General features: G+C 43.1%; 1 pseudogene across 1 annotated transcript; it reads right to left on the bottom strand.

Moving 5' to 3' along the window:
* Positions 1–5,019: 5,019 nt before the first annotated feature.
* Positions 5,020–6,611, bottom strand: LOC103246105 (splicing factor 45 pseudogene; annotated as a pseudogene). The gene has a single exon (XR_012093336.1). The product of XR_012093336.1 is annotated as a splicing factor 45 pseudogene (transcript).
* Positions 6,612–12,912: the final 6,301 nt, after the last annotated feature.

The following is a 12,912-nucleotide window of genomic DNA, read 5'->3' as shown; positions in this document are numbered from 1 at the left end:
GTCTGAAAACCGAGCACTCTGGGTCTTCCAGTTATACAGATCACTGGTAGAGAATGGCCAGTACTGGAGCCTGGGGATTCCCGTGTCATCTGGGGGTCCTATTTCCCGAAGGGGTAGAGCCACTGTGGAGTCAGGCGGCTGGGGGGGGGCTAGCCCGTGAAGTGCCCCCTCGTGTCCACCCTGCCTACCCTTCAGAGTTACTTTCACTCTCAGCGGGTCCATGTGTGCCGGCTGCCTCCCGTCCGCCTGCTCCCTCCCGCGGCTCAGCCTGGGGGGCGGGGGCCTGTGGCCCGGAGGGGTACGGAGGGGGTTCTGTGAACAGTGGGTCCCCGCTATCAGGTAAAACAGGATGGGGGGGACAATCGGCTGCTTGGATTTTAGCAGCCGAGCAACTAGTGCCTTACAAGGTTCAGGGGCTAATTGGAAAGGTGACAGCCAAGAAGGCAGGTTCTCAACCAGGTCCTGCCATATGAGGATATATGGGATTTGATCCAAGTGGCCCACACGCCCAGGTAGGAAAATCTTGGACTTTAGTGATGACAGCAAGTCGGACATCCCTTCGGGTGGCCACCCCACATCAAAGGCAGGCCATTCGGAGAAGCACAGTGTAATTAGCTTTCCCTTTCTGATATCTATACTAAGATCATGGCCCCTTGCTCTTACTTCCTTGAAATTACTTATAAGGAGAGATAGAGGAGTGCTCTGGGTATTACCCATCCTGTAATAATTTGTAGTCTCTTCCTGTAAAGGAAGGTGGGTTAGAATCCCTGTAAAGGAAATCTGACTGATATCTAGTTGCAAGCACGCCCCGGCAGCCCAGGTCAGAGACAGCTGCTGCCCAGATCGCAAACGCACTCCGGTGGCCCAGATCGCGAGCGCGCCCCGGCATCCCGGGTCGGAGACAGCTGCTGCCCAGATCGCAAACGCGCTCCGGTGGCCCAGATCGCGAGCGTGCCCCAGCAGCCCGGGTCAGAGACAGCTGCTGCCCAGATCGCAAACGCGCTCCGGCGGCCCAGATCGCGAGCGCGCCCTGGCAGCCCGGGTCAGAGTTAGCTGCTTGGATCGCGATTGCTCTCCGGCAGCCCAGATCGCAAGTGCGCACCAGTAGCCTGGGTCAGAGACAGCTGCTGCCCAGATCGCAAACGTGCTCCAGCAGCTCAGATCGCGAGCGCGCCCCGGCAGCCCGGGTCAGAGTTAGCTGCTCGGATCGCGACCGCGCTCCGGCAGCCCAGATCGCAAGTGCGCACTGGTAGCCCGGGTCAGAGTTAGCTGCTGGGATTGTGACCACGCTCCGGCAGCCCAGATCGCAAGCGCGCACCGGTAGCCTGGGTCAGAGTTAGCTGCTCAGATCGCGACCACGCTCTGGCAGCCCAGATCGCAAGTGCGCACCGGTAGCCTGGGTCAGAGTTAGCTGCTCCGATCGCGATCTCGCTCCCGCAGCCCAGATCACAATTTAGATCAGACAAGAGCCAGGGGATGTCTCCCACCGGTCTCTGCTGGTTGTCCTATAGCGCGTCCGCCAGGACGGCGCCAGCTCCAGTTTCAGACCTCGCGAGTCACAGATTCAGATTCAGAACAGACACAGACAGACAAACGGAGATGAGCCGGCTCACCTATCAGTAGATCAATCTTAGTAGATCCATTGACCAGGGGTCTGGTGGGCTTGGGGAATCCCGGACGAGCCCCCAGATGTTATACCCAGATCGTTTGTTCCCCAAAGAAGACCACCAGAGTCCAGAGTCAAAGCCAAGCGGCAAGGATCTTTACTACAAGTTCGAACTTGGTCCCTCCATTCTACAGCATATAAGAGGGCCTCGAACAATGAGAGTGCTTGTTTTTTATAGCCCGATGTAAACAGGATATGTAAAGTTACAGGGAACAAGGTAGTTCTCTCGGTTACTGCATTACAATTGGTTAACATTATACATTTAGCATTCCTTATCGGAGATCTCCCAGGTGATGTTTTTCTGAAGTTTGAAAGAAATATGGAGGAATGTGTTTGTGCTGGGCTCAGGAAGTTGGGAGATATATGGGGGATGTGCCTCATTCCTTTCAGTACATGCCCTACTCTCCAACTAATTAATGTCTTGGTATGTACCTATAAAGACTCTTGTTTCTTCTCATTCACTTCACTTGCTTTTCTTTCATTTACAACATATTATGTAGGACATACTTTTTTTTTTTTTTTTTTTTGAGATGAAGTCTCCCTCTGTCCCTCAGGCTGGAGTGCAGTGGCGCAATCTGGGCTTACTGTAACTACCATCTCCTGAGCTCAAGCATGGTGGAGGATGTAGTGAACCCAGATCCTCCTGCCTCAGCCTTCTGAGTAGCTGGGATTATATAGCACATGCCATCAAGACCGGCTCGGGTACAGGACTTCAGGTGATCCTGACCTTAGATGATCCACCCACCTCAGCCTCCCAAAGTGCTGGGATTACAGGCATGAGTCACCATGCCTGGCTGAGTATGCCAAATGTATAATCTGTCATGCGCGTCCGTGTGAAGAGACCACCAAACAGGCTTTGTGTGAGCAACATGGCTGTTTATTTCACCTGGGTGCAGGTGGGCTGAGTCCAAAAAGGGTCAGTGAAGGGAGATAAGGGTGGGGTCGTTTTATAGGATTTGGGTAGGTAAACGAAAATTACAAAGGGGGATTGTTCTCTGGTGGGCAGAAGTGGGGGTCACAAGGTGCTCAGTGGGGGAGATTTTTGAGCCAGGATGAGCCAGGAAAAGGAATTTCACAAGATAATATCATCGCTTAAGGCAAGGACTGGCCATTTTCACTTCTTTTGTGGTGGAATGTCATCGGTTAAGGCGAGGCAGGGCATTTGCACTTCTTTTGTGATTCTTCGGTTACTTCAGGCCATCTGGGAGTATACATGCAAGTCACAGGGGATGCGATGGCTTGGTTTGGGCTCAGAGGCCTGGCATAATCGGTAGACATTATTTATAGGCATAGTTCATAATTATAAAATGAATTAAAAATCAGTCACATAAATATATGGGTCTTTTCAAAATAACCCAACATGGAAACCTTGATATCTTTCCCTAGTTCTATGGCAGACTTTGTCGTCTCCATGACATTAGGTAGCTTGGGTTCAGAAATGACTCTAGAAAAACTGAAACACCACACCTTGGTACATAATGATGTACAGCTGGGACTCAGCCACTTGTGTTAATGAAATTCCTTTCAAAGCAAATATACTCACCTCACTTCCATATTATATCCAATCACAGTATTTCAACTTTTGTTAAAATTCCCAGTCTCGAAATATGGTGCAGCAGATCCTTTCAAATGTAAATACAATAGCATAAATGACTTATATATTGTCAATTATGTAATACACAAAATTTCATTCTGTATGATTCTATTCAATAGAGTTTCAAAATATTCATATGGATGACAACAAAAGAAAGTAAGGTTAAAAATGTGCTCTTTGTGAAAAAGTGTAACCCACATTTCAATCAAGGATACTTTATAACCTTTAAAAAAACACACCACCGGCCAGGTGTGGTGACTCACGCCTATAATCCCAGCACTTTGGGAGGCTGAGGTGGGTGAATCACCTGAGGTCAGGAGTTTGAGACCAGCCTGGCCAACATAGTGAAACCCCAACTCTACTAAAAATACAAAAATGCTACCCAGGTATGGTGGCAGGTGCCTGTAATTCCAGCTACTAGGGAGGCTGAGGCAGGAGAATCACTTGAACCTAGGAGGTAGAGGCTCCAGTGAGCCAAGATTGCATCACTGCATTCCACCCTGGGTGACAGAGTGAGACTCCATCTCAAAACAAACAAACAAACAAACAAACAAACAAACACACAAACAAACAAGCAAGCAAGCAATCAAACAACCACACCATAGGCCAGGCACAGTGGCTCATCCCTGTAATCCCAGCACTTTGGAGGTTGAGGTGGGCAGATCCCTTGAGGCCAGGAGTTTGAGATCAGCCTGGGCAACATGGTGAAATCCAGTTTCTACTGAAAATACAATAATTAGCCGGGCATGATGGTGCATGCCTGTAATCCCAGCTACTAGGGAGGCTGAGCACAAGAATCACTTGAACCAGGCAAGTGGAGGTTGCAGTGAGCCGAACTCACGCCACTGCACAACAACCTGGGCAACAGAGACAGCCTCTGTCTCAAAACAAAAAACAAAAATAAAAAAACCACCATTTTTTTTATTTTTATTTTTTCCCTATTTACTACTTCCACAGGTAAATTGTTTGATTTTTGCTCTAAGTCAAACTTCATATGCAGGGTAAGGTTGAGGGAAAACAAGTGAGAAAGTGGTTGTAGATAGATGTACACGAATGACCATGAGATGATCCTTTCAGAACTTGTGCAACACGTATGTCACCAGCCCCATTAGCCTGTGTTAGGAATAACGCTCAAAATCCTAAGGAAATTGAACACTCGGAAAAAGGATTCTTAGCAAAGCAACTTTACTTCTGCGCTGAGGGGTGCCTCCTTAACTAGTTGCCATGAGAGCACACCTGGACAAAGGGACACAAGAACCTTTACTTCTGACACAAAGTCCTGCCCTGTACCCTTTTTTTATTGGCCAGGGTCGGGTCGTACAATCTAAATCAATCCCGGTTGGCTAAGCATTTGATATTTTTTTAGGCAGAGTGGGCACGTAGAAGAAAGTGGAGAGTAAGGCTGGGCACGGTGGCTCACACCTGTAATCCCAGCACTTTGGGAGGCCGAGGTGGCTGGATCATGAGGTCAGGAGATCGAGATCATCCTGTCTAACACAGTGAAAACCTATTTCTACTAAAAATACAAAAAAATTAGCCGGGCATGGTGGCAGGTGCCTGTAGTCCCAGCTACTCCAGAGGCTGAGGCAGGAGAATGGTGTGAACCCGGGAGGCAGAGCTTGCAGTGAGTCAAGATTGCCCTGCTGCACTCCAGCGTGGGTGACAGAGCGAGACTCCTCCTCAAAAAAAAAAAAAAAAAAAAAAAGGAAGTGGAGAGGGGAAGGGCAAGGGTTGTCTGTAATGAACTAGAAAGTTAGTCTTTTTTTTATTTATTTATTTTATTTTTTATTTTATTTTTTGTTTTTTTAAAAGGATTTTTATACTATATTAAAAAACCACAAAATAAAAAAGGGATCAATCAACATATATCTTAGAAGTCCTTCCAAGAGTCTTGGTATGCAACAGCCATGGAGGCTGTGACCTTTTTCCTTCTTTTCTCAGCCTGCAGTTCATTTAAGGATCACCGGAGATGACTCGTGCTCTAGTTCTTAAAATCAAACTTGTTCTGCCAAATCCAAGACCCTGAATTTGTCCAAATTGTAGAAACATGCTTTTACCACCCGTCCACCAAAATACCTCCCATTCAAGTCAACAACCGCTTTAATTGCTGATTCAACTCTCTCAAATTCTAAAAATATCCGTACTGCTTCATCATCAGGGGCACCAGGAATTTCAAATATCACACATTTTCCAACTTTGCCATATTTTTCACATTCTTCCTTGGTTTCAACTTCCAAGTCTTCATCCACCTCTCCCGCACCAACCATGTTCCTTAGTAGGACCACTTTAGTAGGACACTTAAGTATTTCAGTCAGTGGATTCGAATCTGACTTCTTGGATGCATCTTTCTCTGTGGCGTCACCCACGATGATCTTGCCGCCACGCTTGCTGGTCTTCTCCACTGACAAGGCGGTGCTCAGCCCCTGCTCGTGCTTCCCCAGACCCTGGCCCTCCCGGAAGCCGTACTTCTGCATGATCTTGTGCGCCACCGTGCCCCCCATGTTAGCCAGGAAGGAGTTGCTAGGCCCAGTTGGAGATCTCGGTCTGTCTTGTTCCTCGTACACTGGGGAAGGAATGGCAGCTTTGGAAGACTGTGATCGAGGTCTTGAGTCCTCTTCATAAGGAAAATCTCGGGGTAACTCTTTGTCTTTCTCTACCAGAGAAGTGGGTGGGGCAATGGCAGCACCGCCCATACTTCTTTTCCTCCTCTCTCGCTCATAATCTTCATCTTCATCAGAATCTGGATCTGGTCTCCTTGCAAACACACTTGCTTCATGTCTGTCTTTGCGCCTTTTTTCCCTTTCTTCTATTTCCTTTTGTCTTTCCAGCTCCCGCTGTCTCTGTCGTTCCTCTCTTTGGCGCTTCACTACTTTCTCATAATCATTAGGAAACATAGGGTCATATTCGTCAGCTAAGGGAATCAGAACTTCCCCTGCAGAAAACCCACTGGGAACAGGATCCTTCAGCCCAGCTGCTACATGTGGTGGAGTGTCCACAATTTGCCGGTCATCTGAGGAGCCACCTCGCTTCAGGTCAATGACTGGGGCGAGGACTGTACTTTGTTTCGTCCTTTGGCTCTTTGCCTGAGTGAGAGCTGCCTTCTTCACCTGAAGCTGAGACTGCAGAAGTTTGAAGTTTTTGGACCAGCCTTCTGTTTTTGAGTCACTGGTCTCCACTCCTAGGTCATCGTACAGGGACATCTTTTCTTCAGTTTAATGCTGGCCCGCCCGGCAGACTCTGCCCATGGGCCGCGGCCGCGGCAGCGCGGAGCCGGGCTGCACTCTGCGGAAACCCGCCGGCGGCAGGAGGCCACGGCAGCGCCCACCCTCCGCTGAGTCCTCAGGGCGCTCTCTAGTCTTTTTTTTAAAATAAGGAAAGGAATGCGAGGTGGTACTAATAATGCCTGGTACTGTGGTGTGCCTGGGCATTTAATAAAGGAAAAAAGGAGAAACAGGAGGAAAAAAGGGGAGGTATTATGAATTGAAGAATAAAAGATTGATCAGATTATTTGAAGAGAAACCTCATCATATCCCATACCTATCACTACATAATGAGGTTATGCATCACTTTTATATCTATATAATTATGAAAAAAGACCCTATTTGCTTACTAGATGTTAGCATGTATTTCTTTTTCTTTTTCTTTTTCTTTTTTTTTTTTTTTGAGATGGAGTCTCGCTTTATCACCCAGGTTGGAGCGCAGTGGCACGATCTTGGCTCACAGCCAGCTCCACCTCCCAGGTTCAAGCCATTCTCCTGCCTCAACCTCCTGAGTAGCTGGGACTACAGGCGCCAACCACTACGCCCGGCTAATTTTTTGTATTTTTTAGTAGAGACGGGGTTTCACCGTGTTAGCCAGGATGGTCTCAATCTCCTGACCTCCTGATCCGCCTCGGCCTCCCAGAGTGCTGGGATTACAGGCCTGAGCCACTGTGCCCGGCCCAGCATGTATTTTTCTACCACATTGTTTGGAGTGTTTCCCAGGGTACTGCTTGGCTCTGGTGGGACTATTCCCTGACATTCAGGAGTGTCTTCAAGAATAATGGAAAGCTACTTGAGTACAAGAGTAAAAGGGCTCACTCAATTTCCACATCAGAATGCAGGAAAACCACATGCCAACTTCTCATTGGAAACTTCTCCTGCTTCAAAATTTAAAGTTCATCCTGCACTAGATAATCCATTTGATTAAAAGAAAACAACTAACTTCCGAGGGCTAACCTGTTAAATAAGCCCATATCCAAAGTCATCTTAGAGGTGACTATCAGAGCAATAAAATGAAACAGTAACCCTGTTGGAAGGCAAAACAAATTTGAAGAACAATTCAGCCAGAAGGCTGACTGGCCAGCCACAAAGTTGACACAAGTAGTGTCTTGAAGTCTAACACCGGCCGCAAGAAGTGAACACTATGCTGAAGAAGAGGTGAGAGATCAGACTACCTTGTTTTTGAGTAACCTAGCATGTAGATATCCATTGGGCAGGAAGATGTATCAGGTACCTTGGAATTACATAACTAATGTCTATGGTGCTGAATTTATGCTAAGAAATATTCTGATAATTTGATTTTCTCATTAAGAAAAAGTTTGCTGGTCAACGTGAAAAATATGGTCCACTTGACCAGATTGACAATGTTTCTCACTATAAATTAACAAGTAAGTTTTCTGGTTATATACTTTAGTTACACAAATATATTGTATAATTGTATGATATGATTGCATTGAGAGGGTCTAAATATTTTATATACTTAAGAAATATTAGGTAATTTGGTTTTAAATGAGCATTTACAGATGGCAACATGGGTAAATTAGAATATCACCTTATACAGTCAACTCATTTTTAACTTTTCTTTATTCATGCACTGGAAACATGCATTTTTATTTTTATTTCCCAAATTATTTTTTAAGATAAAATGAATTCATTTTTCTCTACCTGCAGAACTTGCCCTGTCATTAAGAAGGAGGAAGAAGAGAACATTCATATTTATTGACAGCATTGTTTGGCCTCTTATATATATATCATGTCATTTGTTTTGCACAATAACCCTGGGGAAAAAAAGGTATTCTCCTTATGTAATAAAAATAGGTTTAGGCATGTTTTACTAAACATGCCTTACGTCACACAGCTAGTAAATTGTGTGCTTTTATTCTTTATGATTTTTTATTGGCACATTGTAGCCTGAAATTTTAAAAGAACATATAATCTTGTATGCTACTAAAAATTTAGTATGCTACGGCCCTAACCAAGGTTTAAGTAGTGCTTGAATGAGCCACTTTGGGAGAGGCCATGACTCAGTCAGAGTCAGACTGTCAGACTTGCAGTGTTGTTTGGAAAGATGGGTTTTTGAGATGGGCATTAGGCCAGAGACATGAGGCTTCAAGTAAATCTAAAATCTAGGAGATTATTCTTTGTAGGGTAGAGAAGAGGCAAAGAACGTAAGTCTAAAATAAGCATATTAACCTTTCAACTGAGTGAAGCTTCGAAAGAATCTCTTTACTAACAGAGAAAATAATGAATATATTCATACATAGTAGGCCATTGACAGAAGACCCAGGAGTAAGATCAGCCATATATTATATCAGAAATATAGCTAAAGTGTAATTAAATATTTAATGTTAAACTAAACTCACATAGAACTGGGAAACAAGACCATCAAATTCTCAGTTATTGTTATCTCTGAAAGTGGCTTTGTTTAGTTGCTAATTTGACTAGGGACAGAATTCTAGATTCAAATATATATATGTGTGTGTGTGTGTATATATATATATGTGTGTGTATATATATATATATTTTCCAACTCAATGTTTTACTCAAGTGTTTAATTGCAAGTAGTATGCTGATGAAAAGTCTGATATCAATCTTGTTCTTATTTTTCTGTAAGGAATCTTTCTTTTCTCTCTAGTAGTGTCAGGAATTTCCTTTTTATTCTTGTTATTCTAAGATTTCACCATCTAGTACCTGTGGTTTTAATTTTGCATGGCATTCACTGACCCATTGTGTAGTTTCATGTCTTCATGAAGTTCTGGAAAATTTTAGGCTATTACTTACTGAAATAGTTTTTCCCTACATTCTGTCTAAATCTATTGAAGAGTGTTATGAGTGGTGGAGTAACTTGGTGACTGGTCTCTCGGTATGAGTGCATCTCATTTCTTTTGGTGTCACCAGCTCTCTAATACACTGCCCTATTTCTCTGCAATAAGTGCTGTATTCATCTTTCCTTTGCGGAGATAGATATTGCTATTTGTCTTATAGGAGGGAGAGGAGAGAGATACTCAGGGACTGACCTGTCTGGGTTCTCCCTTTGTGGGACTCCAACTAATCATCCTGCCAGTGGATCTTGGGTACCCCTCCTGCTCCTGGATTTCATTCCTTCCAGGCATGGAGCATTTGTCTTGTTGGTCTCACCTCCTGGGTTAGAACTTTCCTGAGGGAATCATGGGCTGTGACCTCTTTCTTTCTGCTCATATTTTTCAAAGACTAATTATTATTTCTGTAGTTTTCACCATAGATATTTTTATTTAAACAATACATTTTCCTTAATTTTTATGAATTTAGTGTAAGAGGAGGGATTATATTAAATGTTCAACATTTTAAAATTAGAAGTCTGCCTTCTATCTTTCTTTCACTAATATATGTGTTTGGCACTTAGTCATATGGTCAAATATTTGTACATAAAATTATCCGAAAAAGAAAACAAAAAATTAACTAGATTTTCCTCTCCTATTTACATGTACTCCTTACAAACTTACCTCAGTCTTCATTTTTTTCCTGCCCTGTCCATTTTCATCCAAAACATACACATACACATCATACACTCAAGATAAGCATGCATATATCACAGGTATCTTTAACACAGTTTGAAGATATAATCCTTCATTAAATGATGATGGAGAAAAAATAAAGGTAAACTTAGAGAGTGTAGTTGAGAGATAGTATTAAAACAATTGACTTTTAACCTTGTTGGTCTTGATTATGGAACAGAGATGGGTGAATCATTCATGTAGATTTATTTATTTATTTATTTTTTGAGATGGAGCTTCACTCTTGTCCCCCAGACTGGAGTGCAGCGGCATGATCTCAACTCACTGCAACCTCCGCCTCCCTGGTTCAAGTGATTATCGTACCTTAGCCTCCCAAGTAGCTGGGATTACAGGCACATGCCACCATGCCCAGCTAATTTTTATATTTTTAGTAGAGACGGGGTATCACCATGTTGGCCAAGATGGTCCCGATCTCTTAACCTCATGATCTGCCTGCCTGGGCCTCCCAAAGTGCTGAGATTACAGGCATGAGCCACCGTGCCCGGTCTTATTTAGATTTTATGTTATTTATTTATAGATTGATAATATTTTCTCTTTTAATTTTTATTATTATCTAAATATTCAGATTTAGAGGAAATATTATTTTCAATCTTCAGGCAAAATATCAGTGCTGAGAGGCAAAGGTTTTTTTGCTTTTTGTTTTGAGATGGAGTTTCACTCTTGTCCAGTCTGGAGTGCAACGGCATGATCTCGGCTCACTGCAACCTCCACCTCCTGGGTTCAAGCGATTCTCCTGCCTCAGGCTCCCAAGTAGCTGGGACTACAGGCATGCACCACCATGACTGGCTAATTTTTTTTTTTTTTTTAGTAGAGATGAGGTTTCACCATGTTGGCCAGGCTGGTCTCGAACTCCTGACCTCAGGTGATCCACCTGCCACACCCAGCCTTCTTTTAAAAATATTATTTCTTTTCTTTTTCTTTTTTTTTTTTTTTTTTTTTTGAGACGGAGTCTCGCTCTGTCACCCAGGCTGGAGTGCAGTGGCCAGATCTCAGCTCACTGCAAGCTCCGCCTCCCGGGTTCACGCCATTCTCCTGCCTCAGCCTCCTGAGTAGCTGGGACTACAGGCGCCCGTCACCACGCCCGGCTAGTTTTTTGTATTTTTTAGTAGAGACGGGGTTTCACCGTGTTAGCCAGGATGGTGTCAATCTCCTGACCTCGTGATCCGCCCGTCTCGGCCTCCCAAAGTGCTGGGATTACAGGCTTGAGCCACTGCGCCCGGCCTAAAAATATTATTTCTTAAGTTATTAGTAGAGTGGACTTACTGAAATATATATATATATATACACACACACACACACACACACATATTTAACTGAAGGTACTTGGCATAGTGAGTTTAACTGTGTTTAACTCTGTTGATTTGCTTTTACATTTTGTGCAATCATAAGTGTCCTTCAGTTCTTAAATATCCACAGTAAATCAAATATTAACTCTGTGCATGTTTTTGAGTTTTTATTAAGTAGTGTTTGTATCTTTGTACCTATTCTCATAGCTATTGCCTACATCCAAGTAGGCATTTTGTTTAGTTCCTTTTCTTTATTCTCTTGAAATAATGAAAAGTGAAAACTTCTAGCATTTGATTGACTGTTTTAAGTCTTTAAGTATATTATAGTTTGGGCAAAAATGCCTATTAAAGATATGTATATATCGACATATATATATATAAAGACAGCAGAGTTATTCAGATGTATAATTAAAAACTGACAATGCAGTATAATGGAGAACACAGAGAAAGTTCCCTTTGTAGTAGTAAAAAGCTTGGCATGCATAGAGGTGGGAACTTCAATGTAGTAGTGTGGAGGGAGTGGTGTTGAGGTGGTATGTGGTAAGTGTGGAAAGGTAGGTAGGAACCGGATCTTTCCTGACCTTACAGATTATAATAAGGATATTAGATCTTTTTCTCAAGCCAATAAGGAATTTTAAAATAACTTTAAGGAGGGGAATGGCATGATTGGTCTATAGTTTTAAAAAGTCACTCTGCCTTCATTATGGGAAATACATTGGGGGCAGAGGGTGCACAAATGCACATAGGGAGGAGGATGTGCACTGAAACATGTACATTTGTGGGCACAAAAGAAGTATTTTGGGATATTGGCAGATTGGCTAACGCTATTCTCTTCAGATTTCTTTTCTATATTTTCTGAAATTGTCACCATGCACAAATAGAATTCTTAATAATAAAAAGCAATGAAACAGTATTAAAAATGCTAATATAATATAATGCAATATAATACATAATACAATAAGGAAAGTTCAGATTAGGAAGGACACCTAATTTAGACTAAAAGAGAACAGCTTCCTAGAGAAGGTGAAAGATGAGTTAAGTGCTGATAGCTGGATAGTTCAGTCTGACCAAGAAAGAGAATGGATTTTCTGAATCAAGGAAAAATATTTGTGTGGATATCCTGATAAAACAGAAAACAGATCAGAGTAGAAGGTATGCCATTAACAGGGCTGTGGCTGAAGAGACAAGCCGACAAGGTATTAGATATTATGCTAAAATCCAGAATTTATCCTGAAATGGTAAGTGGTAATTGAAAGATTTTTAGCAAGACAGTGACATGATGAAACTGGTATTTCAAAATGAACATGCTAGCAAGAGGTGGGATAATGTGCTGGATGAGAATAAGACAGGAAGCAGAAAATCCATTAGGAATTTGATTCATTTATTCCCTAATAGTGATACCAAATGCTTAGCATGTAACAACTTTTGAGCCAGGTGTTGGGGACACAATGGTCAAAAAAAAAGAGGTCCACTGCTTTCCTTCAAAGGTTTAATATCTAGCACATCAATAAAATAATCTGGGGAGGTAATCCAGTATTTGACCGTTTTTTCC

The sequence above is a fragment of the Chlorocebus sabaeus genome, chromosome 7 (assembly GCF_047675955.1).
Source record: "Chlorocebus sabaeus isolate Y175 chromosome 7, mChlSab1.0.hap1, whole genome shotgun sequence".
NCBI classification, from domain to species: Eukaryota; Metazoa; Chordata; class Mammalia; order Primates; family Cercopithecidae; genus Chlorocebus; species Chlorocebus sabaeus.
This window is presented reverse-complemented; position numbering and strand designations above follow the sequence as displayed.